This window comes from Rhineura floridana, chromosome 6 (assembly GCF_030035675.1).
Source record: "Rhineura floridana isolate rRhiFlo1 chromosome 6, rRhiFlo1.hap2, whole genome shotgun sequence".
NCBI classification, from domain to species: domain Eukaryota; kingdom Metazoa; phylum Chordata; class Lepidosauria; order Squamata; family Rhineuridae; genus Rhineura; species Rhineura floridana.
This window is the reverse complement of record NC_084485.1, coordinates 96556516-96578374: the sequence shown is the minus strand read 5'-3', so window position 1 is coordinate 96578374 and position 21859 is coordinate 96556516. Positions and strand designations below refer to the sequence as shown.

Sequence of the window (21859 nt, the reverse complement as noted above, 5' to 3'; positions counted from 1 at the left end):
AAGCAGGCGGAAAAAAAAGGGAGAAAGAGAGGCGGCGTGTTTCTAGATTTGCCAGGAACGCTTCTTTCGCTGGACAAGCAGGGCTGCAAGTCGCGTGAGGGAAATCCAGCGTGGTTTTCTCTCTCCCGCCCCCATCCTTTTTACCCGCCGGGGACATCCTCACGCCGCTTCAGAAATAAATAATAAAAAGGGCTCTAAATCTGCTCCCTTCCCCGCCCGCTCCCCCAGTCTCCCTCGCCTCTCATTCGGAGGGGAGAGGACGCGTTAGCAGCAGCAGCAGCAGCAGCAAGCGACCCTTCCTTTCCTCCTTCGCTCTCCCCCGCCGCTCTCTCTGGCTGGCCTCAGCTTAACATCGTCGTCGAGGGCCTGAGAGGGCAAAGGCGGCAGGGGGCGGATGCACCCATCGAGGGGAGGGGGATGGAGGAGCTGCCAGAGCAGCGCGAGGGCTGAACGGGGAAGAGAGAGAGAGAGAGGCAGGCCGCCGAGTGAGCGAGCAGGCGGGCGGCGGAGAGCAGCCGCTTGGGTCGCCGACCGTGCGCACCATGGGCAGGAGGGAGGGCTTGGCCGGGCAAGGTAAGTCTGGGCCGAGGGAACGGGCTGGGCAGGAGGCGCTGGGGAGGGGAGGAGTAGCCTGTGAATTCGCGTCGGGGGAAGTGTGTGTGTGTGTGTGTGTGTGTGTGTGTGTGAGAGAGAGAGAGAGAGAGAGAGAGAGAGAAACTGCGTGTATCACCGCGGCGAGGCGCTCCCAAGCTCTTCCCTCAGCCCTTGGGGACTCCAGCACGAGGGCAACCCCCGCGCGCTCGCGCCTTGGGCATGGGTAGCGACCCTTGAAAGTAGAGAGGCCATTGTCCGCCGATGACTCCCCTTCCTCCCCGGCCAGTCTTTTTGGCATCCCATCGGCGGCTCCCATTCTCCCCTGCAGGAGCTTGACGACAAATTTAGCATCTCAGGAGAAGGACCTGAGATTTTGGGTAGAAGCCTGAAAGGCTCAGTTCCTCTGAATAACAGGTGCCCGCTCTCTCCCCTTTACCGACCCTTCCGAATGAAAACAAAGTGGAACACGTGTGCGCCTGTGGGCTATATTTTGTGTGTGTGTGTGTGGGCGCGAGCGCGGATACAACATAAACCTCTTCATTTGTATTGCATTTGGGCTTGCCCCATTGACGGAACAAGTGGCGGTTACTCCTCTGCCCGTCCCCGACTTTGGATAAATAGGAAGCGAAGAGTTCTCCCTGTAATAATTGTGTCCCCCTCCCCCGTCAATCTATGCGTTGATTTAGAAAGGTAGGCAGCACCCCCGCCCCAGATCTGAATAGTGGAGAGGCAAGTTTTCTGGAGGTCACCCATCCTACAAATCAGCAAAAAGAAGCATGCTATGATATTCTGTCCCTTGTCTGTCAGGATGTAGCAACTGGCAAAATATTTTTTTAAAAAGAGGCAGTGGATGCTCTCTTTCTGCCTCCTTGGACTGCTGGCTTCCTGAGCACAGGCATGAAGGGGGAGGGTAGAATCCCCTGTAATTGCTCTGCTGAGGAAAAATGCTTCAAGCTCCTCATTATTTTCCTACTTCATTACAAGGCAGAGATTCTCCAGGCACTGACAGCAGCGTTCGTCCCATACTCATCTTCAACTTGTCTTGCATTCTCCATACTTCCTCCTGATATATAAAGGAGCAGGTTCTGCTGCTTGTATCTTTAAACCCAAACAGTGAGAAAGCTTCTTTCCAGATTTGTGACATGCATTCTTTATAGGACAGTTCGTATTATTTTATAAGACAGACTTCTTATTCTGTGTTTTTCATTTATAAACCCCTATGAAGATCAACCTTGTCCCTATAATTACTTACATCTACTTCCAAACTAAAAAGCACAGGAGAGATGAGGAAACAAAAAGATGTGATTGTGGGCTTTTAAAAAAACTGTTAATAATAATCAGGATCCATAGTTCCTGCTGGAATGCTGCATGTGTGATGAAAACACAGTTTGTTGTGTGACTGAGTAATAGTTCCCATCATTCCATTATTGTTATACACAATGTCATGTTATTGTGACAGCCCACAAAAATAAGCTTCTTTTTCTTCTGTGTTTACTATTATGCACAGTTATGATGCACATACTTTGGCAGTTCCTTGGGGCTGTTCATAAGGTAATTGCACATCAGATAGGCAAACTTTCTGATTTCAATACTGCTTACATAGAGGAAATTCTAAGTCCAAATTAGGAAAAATAAAGCCTTTATTGTTTGCAACTCTGCTCAGCATTGATTTGAGCCTAAACCGATATATGCTTGGGATGATCTTGCTTGCAATCTGTCACTTTCATAATGCATCTCCTGAACATCATTGTGCTGCTCTCTACTGTCCATTTAAAAAAGGTGTATGATTACTGAGGCTCATATTTTTTAAAGCACTACTCATCTGTCTATTTTCCCCCTTTTGTATGATGCTTTGGGATTTTAGCTTCCTCTCCTCCCCTATGAATGGGGCACAGAAAGCACAAAAAGTGTTAGAAGCAGAGTTGTCATGTTGCAAATCAGAGAAGGGTGTCTGTTCCTTTAAGACAAGCTCCATGAACATTGCAGAGTTACATGGATGCATTCCCTTGCCACCAGAGTAATGACTGGGTGAGAAGAAAGCCTACTAAGGATGTGGCAGAGTCCTTTTCACCCAAATCCACCTGTTCAGAGGCATCTAGTGAAATGCACAGGCACATATACCATAACTGCTAAGAGACAATGGCTCATATGGAATACAGTGCTAAGTGTCCCATCAGCACAAGGATTACAGCTTGGGCAAGGGGTCTTCCCCACTCTTGTCCCCCTGGGCCTTGCCCTCCCAATCTGTTCTGGAAGGTTGGAGAACAGGTTTAGGAAGTGCATAGGGGAAGGAAGTCTTGTTACATAAGCAGAAACCCTTGTGCTTGCTTAGCGCTGCATTGGATACAAGCCTGTGTCTGAGAGTTTGTGTCTGTTCAGACTTCTACATGTCTCTGTATAGCTTGAAGGGGAAAACTAGATCTTAGTTCTCCCTCTTCCTGTGTGTAAAAATGCATACCTCCATAATGGCTATGAAACAGTTTTTTGAAATACCTAGGCCCTTTCTCTGGGTTGCATCCTGGGAACCCTACTCATCATTGAAATCAGTATTCCCAGCAAACTTTAAAAAAGAGCTCTAGAGACTCACATAGTATTAATTCAAGGTGATGAATTTGTTAAAGGAAACTGCTCAATGTATGATTTGAAGAAAACCATTGCAGTAGTGTAGCCCTATTTGTACCATTTGCATGGTGGTTGATGGGGTGTACACTGTGCAGCAACCACAAAATTCACCTTGTATCTGTATCTGTAGCATTTGGAAGCAGACCTATCTGTTTTGGTTCCACTGTGTCATTTAGTTATTTGGATCTTATCTGATCTGGTAAATCTGAAGCTCTGTTTCATTCTGTTGATTATAATGTGGAATCTAAACATGATGATAACTTTTTCCTTTTTACATAAGTGAATGAAATTTGCAAGCAGAGGATTGTGACGTCCTTCCCTGGTTCTCCCTGTCAGGTTCCCACCTGCTTGTGGCTAATGCCTTTCACTAGGCACCACCAGGGATACCACCAGTCCGGACCATCCTTTATATGGTTTCTCACTCCGCTCTAGCACAGATCTCACTAGATCCCCCTGCTAGGCAGCACCACCAGTCACATCCTATAACCAATACTCCCAGAGACTTTGCCTGAGTCTCTCTCTAGTTGCTTACTTTTGTGACTGCATGCTTATGCTGTTCCCAACCCCCTTGTATCTTTATAGATAACGCATACAACTCTGGGTTGTTCTGGATACTTGAATTGTTATTATTCCTCCCTTCACCCCTGCCGCCATTAGATACTGTTTTTGTTCAGCCTTGGTAATTACCTTGCCCTCCCTTCTGGTATGTATATCCCTCAGCCAAGGATCAGGCCTTTGGTAAACCAAATAAGTATTTATTAAATATCAGAAATAACAAGATTAGTTTTAGAATGTTTCACAAGCGTATGGTTTCATCTATTCCTGTTTTGTACTTGACTTATTATTAATCAGAACTCCAACTCCCTCTTTCTCCACACTCCTGACCTCCACCCTCAAACATCTCTTTCTCCACACTCCCAACATCCACCCTCAAACACCTCTTTCTCCACACTCCCAACATCCACCCAGATTCAACTGTCATTCTTCCATTTATACTCCCAGCCATTCAAACGCTCAGCCAATCATCCAGCATTCTACTGCTCATGTACACCCCCCTCCTCTTTCACTCCATTTACCATATGTCTTCTATATAAACAGCACTTACCATATTTACACTATAAGCAGGAACATCACAAGGAGCACCTTCAGCATATACTAAATCTGTCACATTTCAGGCAGATGCATTCAGGGGATTACATGCAGGGAACCTTTGCATTTTTTAAAAAAAGAAAACGTCTCAAACATGTTTATTGTCTGCCCAAACTGGATGAACCTTGCAGGCAGGGTTACCCCTTTTGAGAAAATGAAGCCTGCCAAATTTAGGAAAGTTTCCTGCAAGGGCAGACTTTACCATTTTTGGGTGGGAAATCATGTTACCTCCCCAATTTTTTTGTGGGCAATCAGTTTGAAAACTAGGCATATGAAGGACATATCCCTAGATAAGAAGCTTGCCAGAGTTCAGACAGCTACATCCAGGCGCTATTGTGCAAGGTGAATTTACTTTCGTTATTAAAACATGGGAAAAGTTGGTTATTTCTCACAACACCCCCTTCCTGAATGTACCTTCCATAAGAATAAGAGAGAGAGAGAGAGAGCTATGATTTTAAGTAGTTTGTTAGGAAAAATAATGATTTAGAAAGAAGCAGGCCACCCCAACAGTCTAACTCTGCCACTTACACTCTGCTCTCACAGCCAAAACTCAGATGAAAATGATGACCTACGTGAAGACCAACTGTATTTATTTACTTCAGCATTCCTCTCTCAAATCAGTGTTACTGGAGTGGCCTTAGAAAATAATTCACTGTGATTTAAAGCTAGACTTTTCTGTTAAAATGAAACATCCCCACCTGTCTGCTTCTCCCCTTTCCTTTCTACTCCCTACCCTCTTGAGCTCCAGGTGTTTCTCTAGTCAGTGGTTTCATTTATCAGAAAGGAAAAAGGAGTTGTGGAAGGCTGTGCATTTAACTTTTTGGAGAAACCGAGTGACTGGGAAGCTTAGGGTTTCCCTACTCTGCCTTGACAAGCCTTGTTAATGGTACAGTGTGACTCTAGATTATGAGATCATGACCCAAATCACCCTGATTCTCTTCATTTGGGGTACACAAAGCACCAATATACATCACTAGCAGTTTGGGTATGATGAAGGAATACGAACGAGATAGGGCTGGCCTATTTGGCAGCCATTTGGGGCTGCAAAACAAGAGGGAGGGATAACATTTCTGAGGTTGACAAGATTTTTAGGGGTGGGGGGCTGAATTTCACTGATGTCGGTAGCACTCTTCCCAACATCTGTTGGCTGCCATTTTGTTTCTCACCTAGAATATATCTCAGAATAACACCATGGGGAGGAGGAAGGGGAGGGGGAGGAGGAGGAGGAGGAGGAATAGGAAGGAGGGGATTGGAAGGGGATGGGGAGGGAGGGGCAAAGGAAGGGGGAGGGAAGGAGCAAGAGGAAGTGGATAGGAGGGAGAAGGAGGGTGGGTTTGATCTAGGGTTGCCAGGCTCAACGCCTGAGAATGATTCTGTATCTTTAAGAGAAGAGAAAATTCAGCCAAGCACAGGTTTTCTTGCAACAATGTAATGGGAAAAACCACAAGGTGAAATTCTCCCTTCCCCCTGCACAACTTTTAAAGATACAGAAGACCTCTTGGAGGCTGGGCATGGCAACTCTAGTTTGATCATTTGCATACTTTTTGAGTTCAATGGGATTTATTTCTGTGCAATCATGTTTGAAAATGGAAATGGACTGCCTTCAAGTCTACTGAACTTATGGCAACCCTTTGAATAGGGTTGTCATGGTAAATGGTATTCCGAGGTGGTTTTACCATTGCCTTCCTCTGAGGCTGAGAGGCAGTGACTGGCCCAAGGTCACCCAGTGAGCTTCATGGCGGTGTGGGGATTCAAACCCTGGTCTCCCAGGTCCTAGTCCAACACTGACCTGGGGGAGGGGCAGGGAGGGGAGGGGAGGGGCAGGGAGGGGAGGAGAAGGTGGAGGGGAGGAAATTGGGTGGGTTGGCACTGGGCAGAGGGAAAATCCCTTTCCTTTCCAAAAGGAAAACATTGTGAACAGTATTATTGCTTTTCAGTGGTTCCCCCAGCTTTTTATTCTACAGCAGGCACATGCAGCTTCCCACTCAAATTTAAACCAAGGCTTTCCCTGGCCACATCCACACCAGGCCTTTATTTCACTTTGGACAGTCATGGCTTCCCTCAAAGAATCCTGGGAAGTGTAGTTAGTGAAGGGTGCTGAGAGTTGCTAGGAGACGCCCTGTTCCCTTCATAGACCTTCAGTCAGAGTGCCTGACTGTTAAACCAGTCTGGCCACTGGAGCTCTGTCAGGGGAACAGGAGCCTCTTCTCAGCACCCTTCACATGATAAATGCATTAGTATACAATCCTCACCTCTGGTGTACAGCAGCAGGGCTTAACAGTATAACAGAGCTGCTGTCGCATTTAGAGGCCCACCACTCGTGCTGACCAGGTCAAAAGGTGTGTGGGAGCAGGAAATGTCTGCAATCTCAACTTTCTGATAGCTGGACTGGCTTTTGGGGGTTGTGCTGGCTATTACCAGCAAGGAAGCTTCCGCGTGCTTTCAGCAGGTAGAGACTGGTGGTGGAGCCTTCCTCCTGGCAGTCTCACAAAAAAACCCTCCAGCATGGTTGATTGCGGGTTTGGATTGCTTTGCTAGTCTCCAAGATGCCACAAGACTTGATTGTTCTTAAAATTTTGGCAGTTTTAAATATTAGTGCTCTCCATCATGAGGGCAACTTTTACTAGGGGAAAGTCTTAATGTAAAAGGCAACTTTTACTAGGGGAAAAAGTCTTAATGTAAAAGACACCTGTGGTGGAATATCAGTGCTCAAATTAAAACCTGTCTTGTATATAAAGTTTGTTCTTGGTTACAACTTGTGGTTACTCTGGAGAGAGCTTAGCCACAAAACTGAGTTTGGATGACATGCTGAACCTTGGCTTAGATCAGTGCAGAGTGACAACAAACAGACAGGGCAGGAGCAAAGCAGCTGCGAGCTCCTCTGTGAGAGCTTGCACACTCACATGTTCACACTAAGCCAAGGTTTTATGGGTCTGTGAAACCTTAGCAAAGCTAAGCGATGGTTCTGCCCAACTCTGTTTAAAAACAGAGTGAGGATCTAAAAGTTATAGAAATTGACAACAAAATGTCTTAGTGTAGATCCACCAGTGATGTCTTTTCTATGGAATGAGTTATAGTTTCATGAAGAAGAGAGGGACTGTAAAGATCATTATAATTCTATTTTAGGAAAGAACCAATACTTGTTGAAAAGACCACTTTTTGAGGCAGTTTTCTGATTGTAGGAAATGAGTATTTTAAAAATATACCTTATCTGGAGAGTACATTATAGCCCAATCCAGATGGTCAAACTGCTGTTTAGAAATGTATGTGGTGGCAGAGGGATTTGGATCACACCTGCTGGTCGTCTCTGTAATCTCCATGCATTGATTGTAACTTCTTTACAGAGGCCTGTGCAGTGAGAAGACTTCAGACTCATGGATTGTGCCTTGCAGAAATGGAGATCATGTGTTCAGGGACTACTTACACTGGACATGCCTTTTAGCCGGAGCTTGGAAGATTACTTTTAAAAAGTAATAAATTACAGTTACAATTACATGGCCCCAAAAAGTAGTAATTACCATTACAATTACAATTGCTCTGAAAGTAACTGATTTCTCAAAAGTAATCACTACAATTACATTTCAGTTACTTTTTTAAAAAAACACCTACAAGGTGCTGGCCTTGGTTGCTGCACATCTAAGTAGCCTAAAACTACATTAAAAATAAACACACACATACAGAGGTAGTAGAATAATTCTTTTTATTCATAAGATAGCAATGGTGGTCCCTCCGCTGGTAAGGGAGGTGGGGAGGGAGGGAAGGAGGCAGAGGCCACTACTCAGATCTTTGCACATCAAACCAAGTGCAACACACACACCCTCAGCCAGCAAGCATAATCTCACTTAAACACCTCCCAGACCCTGCACTACCACCAACTAAGGGACACTCACTCAAGCAAACATTTTCCCCTGAGATGCAAAACAGTTAAAATACTGCAAATGCAGCACAATAGCCAGAGAGGGTGGTGGAGGCCACTTGGTGTGCCAAGTGCAAACACAGTATTCACACACACACGCACACTGCCATCTTTTACCTCCACAGTTCTTTATCTCCATTCTGCTGCTGCCTCCTTCTCCATTATCCATGTTCTTGCCCTCCAGCTGCTTTTCCCCTCCACTCCATTCTTCACCACCACCATCCATTTTTTTAAACAATTGTTTTCTCCACTCCACCCTGTCTCACTCTCCATCTTCTCCCTCATCGCCACCTACCCACCCACAGAGCATGAGGAAAGAGCGACGCTACACAGAAGCCCACTTTGAGGTACATGGTTTTCATCCACAAATCAGAGGAGGAGAAGACTTCCCCTGCTTCCCCCCCCCCAGTAATGCCCAAAAGTAATGCTGGAAACATTACAATTACTCCACAAAAGTAATAAAATTACTCCTAGTTCTATTACAATCAAAATGTGAAGGAATTGCCCACTCTTCCTCAAAAAAGTAATGAATTACAAGTAACTACTTGTAACTAATTCCAAGCTCTGCTTTTAGCTATATACTTTTACTGACACTTTATATTACATAAGATTGTAAATGAAATATATGGCTTTGAATGACTGGCTGAGTGGAAAAGATTTTTGAGAGATAAGAAAGGCAGATTAATTTTCAATCTATACAATAAACTGGAAAAGTTTGTTGGAGTGTTTGTCATTTCCTAAATTCTCTCAGTAAAATGAGGCACGAAGTAGTTCCCAAACTAAATAATTATTTCGCAGGGAACTATTTTTATTAGTATAATTATTATGCCAGTTTCCTAAATTCTGACTATATGTCTGCAGTATTTAATCACCTTCATTGTTTTCAGCTATTCAGACTGAATAAAAATTACTTATTGTTGATGGAGCTCATCTCACAAGCTGTTGCACAGTATGTTTCTATTGCTGGATGCAGAATTGTGGAAGCTGCAGAGAATATATCAATCTTGTTAAAAATGCCAATATCAATCTGCTCTTTGGTGCTGTATTTATTTTTAAAAAAATAACAGGAAGTTATTGCTAAGTGTTTTGATCAATATCTTGGAATAGCACTTGCTGTAAATATTTAATACCTGCCTTTAATAAATGATTTTGGAGCAATGCTTTAAACTGAGGTTACAACACTTACTTGCAAATAACACCTTTTCAACTGCATAGGGCCTAACGTCTGAGTAGACATGTACAGAATTGTGCTAGAAATAAATATTTTCCCTTTAAAAAAAAAAAAATTAAAAATACAGCTAACAGGGATATCTATGGATTTCTGATGATCATTTGAAGATGATATTTGTGTCTAATCCTCTCACACTCGCCAGTTTCTTTAATTGCATGCAATATGTTCTTTTTGAAAACCAGTGTAGTATAGTGGTTAGAGTGTTGGACTATGACCTGGGAGACCAGGGTTCGAATCCCCACACAACCATGAAGCTCACTGGGCCAGTCACTGCCTCTCAGCCTCAGAGGAAGGCAATGGTTAACCACCTCTGAATACCGCTTACCATGAAAACCTATTCATAGGGTCGCCGTAAGTTGGATCAACTTGAAGGCAGTCCATTTCCATTTCATGTTCTTTACACTTGGAGGAAAAATAATTTTTGGTGTATTTATATATATAATGTTAGAGCTCAAAATGGATTGCTTATCAGTGGCCTGTGTTTCTGTGGACTTGTGTGATGATTTAAGACCATTTCAGGACAGCAAGGGAGGAGGAGATTGCTCTTATGTTTCTTAGTGGAATCTATTGTCTGTGCGTGCACATACCAGTGGCCTCATTTTATGATGATTGAAATTGATTTTTCTTTTTTATCTCAGCTGGTGAAAGATCTAGTGCGTGTCCCTTGACCTGTGGCCCTATATGATGAAGTGATACCAGAAACAGAGATTGTCATCTAGAGATAGCAGCTATAGGGCATCAAGAGTAAGAGCCACTGCATGAGCAGACTGTGTTGAGGCAGTCAGCATGCTTGAATGTATTTACAAGCCATAGCTCCCAGTGGGTACAACTGAGCAAGAAAAGCCAGGACCTATAACGATGTAGGGTGGTACTCACTAAATACTTTTTCCTTTGGAATTCATATATGCTCCTGAAAAGTAGGAATTGCTTTATTGTGTGTGTTAACACATACAGATTAGATATTAATATATATATACTGCTTCTTCTAAAGGCTGAAGACAGATAATAGCAGGTTAATTTAAAATAAGACATTGCAGTGCAATTCTAATCCCTGATCTATGCCACAATAAAATAAGGGAGAGGAAACTGTCCACTGGCTCTGTCTTCCTGTGTTGCTGCTGCAAAGTCCCCTGCTGTGCCCAGGGAATGGGATACTACTGCTAGCAGTAGCCAGTGGAAAAGCCCTGAAAGAGTGTGGCTGTGGGGTGACACCCTTGGCTTTGTATCCAGCCCACAGATCCTCAGCTGCATAGGCTTGGAGCTGCCACAGCAAAAAAGAGAAAGAAAACCTGCAGCTGATCTTCTATGCTGGCCAGCTTGAACAGCAGAGTTTAGGAGTATTCTGCCTGAGCACTTTTGGAAGGCATATGAGGCTCAGCATTGGATGCACTCCAGGGGCAGGGCCTTCTTAATCTGAGCTACCAATAAGCCCTGTCCGTGTGCTTTTGCTGTCCAAACTTGATGTGCTGCTGGTAAAATAAAAACGTTGCTCTTTCTTTGACCTTATCATGATCCCAGAATCTAGCAATGATCTGGACACAGAGCCCCCAGAGGAACCTCCAAGACCACCAAGGCCTATAGGGCCAGACCCTGAACCCTCATGGGCACCTTCCCCTGAGTGTGAAGAACCAGATGCCTCCCATCACACATAACCAGCCCAGCAGCATCAGGAGCACACCAGGAAGAAGGGGTATGGAATGGAGGAAGAGTGCCCATCTTCAGACCAGAGGGTTGGCCCTTTAAGGTTCTGGCATTCTATATAAGGGGATGGCGTCTGGGGGAGGGGTGAAAGGTCTCACTCTGGTCCCAACTTTTGTTGGAGCAAGTGGCTCACTTAGATCTACCCATGGTCCAACAGCCATTGACCAGCCTTGCCTCTTTCTTTGTGGAATCTGGCATCAGTCCAGAACAAGACAAAGTTTTCAATTTGTAGTGGAATATCAAAATGAAGATGGCTTTGGCTGTGTAAGAGTGAACAGTTAAAGATTTTATGGATAAAAACTAGTGCTTTGAATTATGAGTAAATTAATGAGAAATGTAGGGACACCTATGCTATATCTCAGCTTCATTCTTTTGTGGTGCTAGATGTCTCAAAAACGGCAGAGTGGAGAAGCACAAATGTTTTGTATGTCATCTTGGGAACGATCTCCCAGGAAGGACTTGTGTGAAAAGTCTAGGTTCTGCATATTGAAGGGGCTCCATATCAGGAACTCTGATTTTCTCTACTTCTTCATAGAAGCCTTTATACTGAAATAAATCCATTATTTATGAGTAGATTGTGTAGAAAAAAATGATAAACCAAAATAAATTTACCTTGTGGATAATTCCATGACTCTATTGAACCTATGACACTAATTTATGCTGGGTAAGCTCATTGTTCCATCTAGCCAAATACTATCCTCTCTGACTGGCAGTGGATTTCAAGATCCATCATGCCTTGGGAGTAATCACTCTCTTGTTTTATAAGGGGGGGGAGCTATAGAGGCAAACAATTACAGTTACATATTTCATGAGGAAAGTATGGAATTAGCTGAGTTTATTTCTAAAAGGTCTCATACTGTCCCTTCTCCCTGACAGAAGAGTAATCCTGACTGTGCAAGAATATTTAAACCTGATCCAGTTTTCAGATGCACAAATGTTGCCAAATGGCTATTGATTTTTCCATTTTACTATTTGCTTGGTATGATGAAACCTTTTGTTGCTTATTTTATTGCTTAAACCTGTGTTTCCTTTGTTTTGTCTCGGACGGTCATCTGTATAGTAATGCTGGCAGTAATACTTTAAGAGTAATCCAAGTAGCATTTCACAGTGCTCTGCTGCAGTCCCTCAGAAATGAATGGGATTATAATTTTGTAAGTGGTTGTAGAATTGCCCTCTCATCCTTTTTGTAGGAAGAGAGATTTCATACTAGTTGTGCATTATTGCACAGTGCAGCCAAAGTTTTCCCAGTCAGGTATGATAATCTGTAATGCTTTCATTGAGTTAAATTTTTATATATGTGCATTTGAAACTGCTGACTATACTTGAGTGAATTACAGAAAATGAGTGCTACAAATACTCTTTTCTCATAGTGTTCAGACGTACTGCCAAACCACATAAAAATAACTAACAATAAAAATGTTACAATGACATATCAATAAATTTTCAGTTTACCAGCTAGGAAAGATGCCCTCCATTACACTTCAATTAATATAGAATTTGTAAACATTAAATCAATAAAGTCTGACACTAGAGTGCATTATATTAGTCTAGTCTGGAGAGGACCAGTGCATAGATCACTGTGGCAAGGTCATTCCTGTCCAGATATGGGTGCAGTTTGGTGTGGCAGTCAAAATTAGTAGAAAGCACTCTTGGTATTGAGGCCACCTGAGCTTCCCCAGTCAAACTGAATCCAGGATCATTCCCAAACTGCATATGTGGTCTTTCGGGAAATGCTATGTCCAACACCAGCTGTAAGCTGCTTTCCGGAGCTGGTGATCTTCACACCCGCAACTTGGATAGAACATCAGCTTGTTTGATATCATCCATCAACAATCTCACTGGGATCTGAGGATGGAAAGGAAAGACAGAGCTGAGTGTCATCAACACATTGGTGATACTGTACCCCAAACCTTCAAATGACTTCTCCTAGTGGCTTCATGTAGATGGTTAAACAGCACAGGGGACAAAATGGACTCTGAAGGTTGGTGGCCACCGAACAGAGCAAAAGTCTCCCAGCACCACTTAGTGTGTATGACCATCTAAGAAGAATCAAACCTCTGTAATACTATTTGTCCTAGGCCCAATACCAATTGTCAGCCGAGAAGGATACTATGGGTCCATCCTCTGGCATCCACCATGGTGACCAATGCCGTTTCTGCCCCGTAACTGGGTCTGAAATGGATCCAGATAGTATCATCCAAACTTTCCTTGAGTTCAGAGGCAACCACCTGCTTTCCCACAAAAGGCAAAGATTGGGTGAGTTATTCATGGTCAAAGGATCTAAAATTGGCTTTGGGGGGAGGGAAGAAGGGGGTGTCTTACTGTCACTTCCTTAAGAAATACAGGAACCACACCCTCTCTCAAGGAGGCATTAACTACTTCCAAGGTCCAGTTGCCTAATCCTGATCTCACCAATATCAAAAGCTAAGAAGGTCACAGGCCAAGCAAGCAGATTGTTGGTCTCATAGCTCTAAGCACTTTGTCAACATCCTCAGGCAAAACATGCTAAAAGATATCCACCCTAACAGTGCTACATTTGTTGTGCCCTATATTATTTAAGTCCATGGTTGACGGAGGTCATGAAATCCTGTGCCGTCTTCGAGTCCTCAAAACCACACCAAACACCACCCTCATTAGCTGAGGTAAAGAAATTGTTAGGCAGTGGAGTGGTCAGTACACTAGTAGAACCAGAGCTATATACCAGAGCTACCCAACCTACCTGCCCTTCCAGTTGAGCCTGGTGGTGTGTCTGTAAGCTTGATGGGCACACATGGAAGAGATTTTCTCCTCCATCCTTGTCTATCCTGATTTTGGTGATACCCCCCAGGTTGGCAGGATGTTCCATCAGCAAGTCTAATATTAAGCAGACCTTGCCACTTGCTGACCCCAAATTAAGAAACAACACCTGTAGACTGGTGGGGAATACCGACAAGTCCCCTTAGCTATTCAGGCTGGGAGGATGGTTGAAGGATGGCAACAACTGACTTTGTCCCAACTGACCTCTCTTCAATCTACAGCATCATATCCCACCACCATGCTACTCTTGCCCACACAATTAGCATTGTTGCCCCATGGTTATCCTTACCACAGCACAGCCTGCCAGGCCAACTTCCACTCATCAGCCCAACTGAGCTTAGTTTTTCAGTTATGCTGGGAAACTCAAAACAGTTTGTTTAATGGATTTGGCATTTATTATCTGAAGCAGAAAAATGAGCTGCATAAAATATATTCAGTGTTAATAATAAACCTTTCAGTGTAAGACTATAGCAGTTTAGGTTAACATTAAGAAATTCCTTACTCTCTATTTCCTTGACTTACCATTATTTTTCTAATATACACTATTTTATTGCTAAATATGTTAAAAGATTACAGATATAATTACAATTGTCTACTTTTCTCTATGTTGTGCCTCACTGGAAAATAATTGCTTTGTTTGCCCCACAAATGGAAAGTCTGGGAAGTTCTCTTAAAAAATTATATCATACAATATAACTGTATTTGTATGGGCCCACTTCACATTTGGAAATTGTGCATATGCCAGGCATTCATATGCTTATAGAGCATGCTTTATACTGCAGAAAAATGTTCTTTTATATAGAGGCTTCTTGTCTGTGTGGCACAGCTCTAGGTGACAAACGATTAGTCTGGGTGGCTTTTCATACAGTTTGAGTGATTTTAGGCATAGTATGGCAAGAGTGGTTAACATTATTAATTATGTCCTGTTCTTCTGCAATCACTCAGAAAGGCTCACAGGAGAATAAATGTAGATACATCCCTAAAAAACAATCTGAATGAGTCAATCCTATTGTCAATTGTACAACAAGTACAGTTCAACTACAATGTATTATAAGCAGCTATTAACAACAAAACCTATCAGTAACCTATTAGAATTCTTTGAGAGTGTCAACAAGCATATAGATAGAGGTGATCCAGTGGACATAGTGTACTTAGACTTTCAAAAAGCGTTTGACAAGGTACCTCACCAAAGGCTTCTGAGGAAGCTTAGCAGTCATGGAATAAGAGGAGAGGTCCTCTTGTGGATAAGGAATTGGTTAAGAAGCAGAAAGCAGAGAGTAGGAATAAATGGACAGTTCTCCCAATGGAGGGCTGTAGAAAGTGGAGTCCCTCAAGGATCGGTACTGGGACCTGTACTTTTCAACTTGTTCATTAATGACCTAGAATTAGGAGTGAGCAGTGAAGTGGCCAAGTTTGCTGATGACACTAAATTGTTCAGGGTTGTTAAAACAAAAAGGGATTGCGAAGAGCTCCAAAAAGACCTCTCCAAACTGAGTGAATGGGCAGAAAAATGGCAAATGCAATTCAATATAAACAAGTGTAAAATTATGCATATTGGAGCAAAAAATCTTAATTTCACATATACGCTCATGGGGTCTGAACTGGCGGTGACCGACCAGGAGAGAGACCTCGGGGTTGTAGTGGACAGCACGATGAAAATGTTGACCCAGTGTGCGGCAGCTGTGAAAAAGGCAAATTCCATGCTAGGAATAATTAGGAAAGGTATTGAAAATAAAACAGCCGATATCATAATGCCGTTGTATAAATCTATGGTGCGGCCGCATTTGGAATACTGTGTACAGTTCTGGTCGCCTCATCTCAAAAAGGATATTATAGAGTTGGAAAAGGTTCAGAAGAGGGCAACCAGAATGATCAAGGGGATGGAGCGACTCCCTTACGAGGAAAGGTTGCAGCATTTGGGGCTTTTTAGTTTAGAGAAAAGGCGGGTCAGATGAGACATGATAGAAGTGTATAAAATTATGCATGGCATTGAGAAAGTGGATAGAGAAAAGTTCTTCTCCCTCTCTCATAATACTAGAACTCGTGGACATTCAAAGAAGCTGAATGTTGGAAGATTCAGGACAGACAAAAGGAAGTACTTCTTTACTCAGCGCATAGTTAAACTATGGAATTTGCTCCCACAAGATGCAGTAATGGCCACCAGCTTGGATGGCTTTAAAAGAAGATTAGACAAATTCATGGAGGACAGGGCTATCAATGGCTACTAGCTGTGATGGCTGTGCTCTGCCACCCTAGTCAGAGGCAGCATGCTTCTGAAAACCAGTTGCCGGAAGCCTCAGGAGGGGAGAGTGTTCTTGCACTCGGGTCCTGCTTGCGGGCTTCCCCCAGGCACCTGGTTGGCCACTATGAGAACAGGATGCTGGACTAGATGGGCCACTGGCCTGATCCAGCAAGCTCTTCTTATGTTCTTATGTTCTTAAAACAATTCAAGTACAATGTATTATAAGCAGATAAAACAACACTGAAGCAGGGCAATACTGAAGCAATATGAGTCAGACAGTAGAAGCCTTCAAACACTTTTGCCAAAAGGAGCTTAGAAAGAGGGCCTAATGCAACTCAGCTTAAAATGCCCTGTCCCTCTTGCTCACCTTGTGATGGCACTGAGAGCAAGGCCTCTGAGATCTCTGTTGTCCATACGAGAGTGTGTAAGGCTAGCTGGTGTTGGTGTGATTGCAATGGGGTAAGCTGGGGAGCTGCTCACACAATGGCTCATTCTGTGGAGCCATGCCCCACAGTTCTGTTTTCAGTGACTGTTTTTGTGACTGTTGCAATACAATGTTGAAAGTGTATCTTCTGTAACAGAAAGTCTGACTCTTTATATAAGGTTAGGAAAAAGAAAGGTGCAGGGTGGTTGAGGGCTGAATGGGAGAGAACCCAAGAGATCGGAAAGCTAGGGAATGAGGATCCCAGGGGCAGAGTGGCTGAAGAGAGACCATACCATTGGCTTAGAATCAGGACTGTGAGTGAAGATGGACAAGGCGCAACTTGAAGAAAAGCAGATTAGAGGAGACAGGGAATTAGGTAGTGACTAGTGGGAAAGAAGGAATGGGGAAAAGCCTCATTACAAGTCTTTAGAGACAGGGCAAGCTATATGCTGTTGGCAGAAAGGAGAAAGTGAAAGAAGTGCTTCATTGGCAAGGAGACTGAAGGCAGCAAACTGAGGAAGTTAATGCTGGCAAACTGAGGAAGATCAGGGTGGAGCTCTTCGCCATGGAGAGCACCTAAATGAAAAAGAAACTGTAAAACACGCAAGTAAGTGTTTTCCATGTGTCAGTGTTGCATTTGGTCATTATTATCAATGAAACCAGTGGAATTTACTTGTTTTCATGTACTCATTGTGCTTTTGGATATAATAATTCTTAAAATTATGATAAGCCATGCCTTTTAAGTTGCAGAAAACTGCTACACAGTTAGGGTATTTCCTTAGGAAGGTGAGCATGGAAATTGAACATTCCCCCTCCCCGCATTACAAGTTTGTACGAAACAATCATTTCCTAATGGTAATAACAGTTATTCAAGGTATTTTTAAATACTGTTGAAGTGCATCACATTCAAAACAGCAAGAGGCTGCATGTTATTTCACTTGTAGCACAATCCAAATCCAAGATCCACCTGGATAAGAGAGTTTGGATTTGGTAGATTATGGGCTTTCCCATCTGTGCTAGGGTTCACCAGCATAGGTTCAACACCCTGGCTAAGCCAGATGTATGCTGCTGTAAGTTCCCAAAAAGGGGCAGGACAGGGCAAGGAGGGATTTATCCAAACCTCTTTCTTTTAGTTATGTGAGCCAGCAACCCAGCAGAACGTACCCAGCAAAAAGGGTGGTGTACATTTGAAATGGGAATAACTTAAGATGGAGTAATTTACATCAGCAGGTCCCAGGCTATGGTCTGAAGGCCACATAAGGCCCGTTCCCTAAGCAGGGTCAGGTCTGGTCAGTGCCTGGATGGGAGACCACCTGGGAACCATATGTAAGCTGCCTTGGGTTTCAGTCATGAAAAGAAAGGTGGGGTATAAATGTAATAAATAAAATAAATATCCTGGCTTTATGTAGTTAGGGTTGTTCTATTTTAATTAAATAGCAATGCTAGATATGTTTCCTTTTCTCTGCATTAAGCCACATTTTTGAAGGATTTGGAGAAAGCCTTTTAAAGTTTACTTCTAAAATGGTCAAAATGCAAACATAATTTGGGTTGATCTTTCACAGTCCAATCCACTTGCTGTGTAGCTTGGAAGAATTTGGTAACATGTGCCTCTGAGCATATGGTGAGTGGTGGCAACACCTGCCATCTCCAAAGATGGAGAATTATATTTTTGTATGCTTGTTGGTGTTCTTCTTGCTTTGCTTCTTCCCTGTGTTACTAATGTTTCTAAAGATAATCTAAACTAGAACATTTTATTTCCCTCATTATTCATCCCAGAAATCCATATGAGATTTATTTTCATTAATTTCAAAGTCTTTTTATTGGTCAATGTCATATGATGGTGAAGACAGCCTTTTGTGTTTCAGATTGGAGGTTATGTTCTATTTCTATTTTGGGTACATTAACAGTTGAACCTGAAACTGCAGTTTGATGTAAAATCAGACTGATTCCAATATGTTGCTACTTCAGCAATGACTCTAGCTGTTGGAAAAAAGAGGATGCATGTTTTCAGCTTGCTATGTTTAAACCACTTTATTTAAGGCAATGTGTTCATGGTCAATTAAAAACAGAGAGCACATTTACCATTTTGTTAGAATATATTTCACCTCCCACTGTTTTATCATGTGCAAATTGAGACACTCCTGAGGTCCACTGGAGACTATTCTGCAGAAGTCAGTGCCATTATTATGTTTGGAATTTTTTTAGTGTAAATTTTGCAAAGTGTTGCTCTACTTCACATATTCACAGAAATAGAAACAAAAGAAAATGATTTCCTATAGGAAACGTTACTAAAATTGCAAAGGAAATCAGACATAATTAAAGTGACCATCTGAACTATATCAACTTTCTTAATAATGTTGTTTCCTCCCTGCTAAAACAAGATCAGCACAGCACATGTCTTCCTTCTATTATTTGTGCTGATTGCAGGTGTTGCCACCACTCACCATAGGCTCAGAAGCACGTTACCAATTTATTCCAAGCCATACAGCAAGTGGGTTGGACTGTGAAAGACCAACCCAAATTGCATTTGCATTTTGACAAATTTGTAGGGCAGTACAATATCTCAGAGAGGAGTTCAGGTCTCCTGCTCCCCTGGTGCATTCACTATAGCTGCCCAATTTCCCTGCTTTTTAAAATTTGATAGAAATATCTGTGGGCTATAGGTATGTTCTTAATCTACAAGGTTTATTGCCTATTAGTGAATTTCCTTGCTTTTTAATCCGGGAGGTAAGAAATAGGATCCTGTGCAAGTTTGCTGAGAATGGATTGATCATTTGCATGCTTATTGAGTTCAGTGGGATTTACTCCCATGCAATCATGCTTAGCATAGGTAAAACTGACTGGGGGGGAGGGATGGAGGGCTGAAGTGGGCAGGGGAGAAGAAAGAAAGAAGAGGGGAGGGGAGGAAGAAGGGAGAGGAAAGAGGAAGGAGGGGAAAGGCAGGTCTGATCATTTGCAAGATTATTGAGTTTAATCGGATTTACTCCTATGCAATCATGATTAGGATAGGAAAAATTGACCAAGGGGGAGAGGGAGGGGGAAGGAGCATATTTGAAGGGGGCAAAGGAAGGGGGACGTGAGGGGAGGTTTGATCATTTGCATGCTTATAGAGTTCAATGGTATTTACTTCCGTGCAATTATGCTTAAGATAGGTAAAACTGACCATAGGGAGGAGGAAGGGGAGGGGGAGGAGGGAGGAGGAGACTGAGGGGATTGGAAGGGGAGGGGGAGGGAGGGGCAAAGGAAGGGGGAGGGAAGGGGCAAAAGGGAGGGGATAGGAGGGAGAAGGGAGGGTGGCTTTGGTCATTTGCATACTTTTTGAGTTCAATGGGATTTATTTCTGTGCAATCATGTTTGAAAATGGAAATGGATTGCCTTCAAGTTGACCGCACGTATGGCAACCCTTTGAATAGGATTTTCATGGTAAATGGTATTCAGAGGTGGTTTTACCACTGCCTTCCTCTGAGGCTGAGAGGCAGTGACTGGCCCGAGGTCACCCAGTGAGCTTCATGGCTGTGTGGAGATTCAAACCCTGGTCTCCCAGGCCATAGTCCAACACTGACCTGGGGGAGGGGCAGGGAGGGGGGAGGGGGCAGGTGAGGAGGTTGGGTGGGCGGGCACTGGGCAGAAGGGAAGTCCCTTTCCTTTCCAAAATGAAAACATTGTGAATAGTATCATTACTTTTCAGCATTTCCCCCACTTTTTTATTCTGTACAAGGCACATGTAGCCTCCCACTAGGGTTGCCAGGCTCAGGGCCTGAGACTGATCCTGCATCTTTAGGAGAAGAGAATGTCAGCCAAGTACAGATGTTCTTGCAACACTGTAATAGGAAAAACCACAAGATGGAATTCTACCTTCCCCCTGCACAACTTTTAAAGATACAGAAGACCTCTTGGAGGCTGGGCCTGGAAACCAAGAGGTTTTCTGTATCTTTAAAAGTTGTGCAGGGGGAAGGAGAACTCTACCTTGTGGTTTTCCCCATTGCAATGTTGCAAGAACACCTACACTTGGCTGACTTTCTCTTCTCCTAAAGATACAGGATCAATCTCGGGCCGTGAACCTGGCAACCCTACCTCCCACCCAAATTTAAAACAAAGCTGTCCCTGGCCACATCCACACCAGGCCTGTATTACACTTTGGACAATCATTATTTATTTATTTATTGTATTTATATACTGCCCCATAGCTGAAGCTTTCTGGGAGGCTTAGAATAACTAAAAACATTAAAAACAAATATACAAATTTAAAACACATTTTTTAAAAACAATTTAAAACACAATTTAAAACAATTTATCATAGCTTCTCTCAAAGCCATGGATCAAAGCCCATCATGGCTTCTCTCAAAGAATCCTGGGAAGTGTAGTTAGTGAAGGGTGCTGAGAGTTGGTAGGAGACACCCTGTTCCTCTCACAGACCTTCAATCAAAGTGGCTGACTGTTAAACCATTCTCTCAGGGGAATGGGAGTCCCTTCTCAGCACCCTTCATAAACTACACTTCCCAGGATTCTTTGAGGAAAGCCATGACTGTCTCAAGTGAAATCAAGTCTGGTGTGGGTGTGGCCCCCTGATTAGCCAAGCCCAGCAGCTGTGAGGCTTTTAGAACACTAACAGTTGGTGCTTACTGAGCATGCCCTGCATTATCATTGGCTTCAAGCCACACTTTCTTAAATTAATTAAAAATCAGCCAGGCATTTTTTTAACTTTTAAACTGCAGAAGATGAAGGTCAGAGTATGGGGCAATGTCAGTATTAGGATTACAGGTAATCTGTGAACATGGCTGATTTTTAATGAATTTCAACAGATTATGAGAACTCTTAGAGAAAAAAGTCCAAAAGGGCTCTGGGTTTTTTTCTCTCTTTTTAGACTTTGAACTCTCCATTCTCTCTGACTGTTTTGTGTATTGCCCTAAAATCTGAAAGGGTTGTTAAGCAATCGTTTCTGAGTTAAGGACTATAAGTTTGGTAAGGTTTTATTTTGAAATGAGCTTATAGGAAGCATCAGAATGGCATGGGGGTATTTTCAATTTAACATTGCGGAATGTGAAAAATCCACGCTGGCTATAGTATACAGCCACTCTTGTGGCTGTGTAATCAGTCAGTTATGATTTTAAAAATGTCTGTAACAAAAAGAAAAATCTTTGAGAAATATTATTACACTTGGAAAACAAAGCCAACAACAGAAGT

General features: G+C 43.0%; 1 protein-coding gene across 14 annotated transcripts in view; it reads left to right on the top strand.

Annotated features, from left to right (window-relative positions):
• Positions 1-260: 260 nt before the first annotated feature.
• Positions 261-21859, top strand: part of DAB1 (DAB adaptor protein 1) — a 416583-nt gene continuing 394984 nt past the window's right edge. For 13 of the 14 annotated variants that reach the window (XM_061633172.1, XM_061633171.1, XM_061633183.1 and 10 more), the window contains exon 1: positions 261-573. The gene's annotated coding sequence lies outside the window, so the exon portion shown is untranslated. Of the gene's footprint in view, positions 574-2101; positions 2146-21859 lie in introns of all 14 variants that reach the window. The other variant, XM_061633169.1, reaches the window with a different exon arrangement.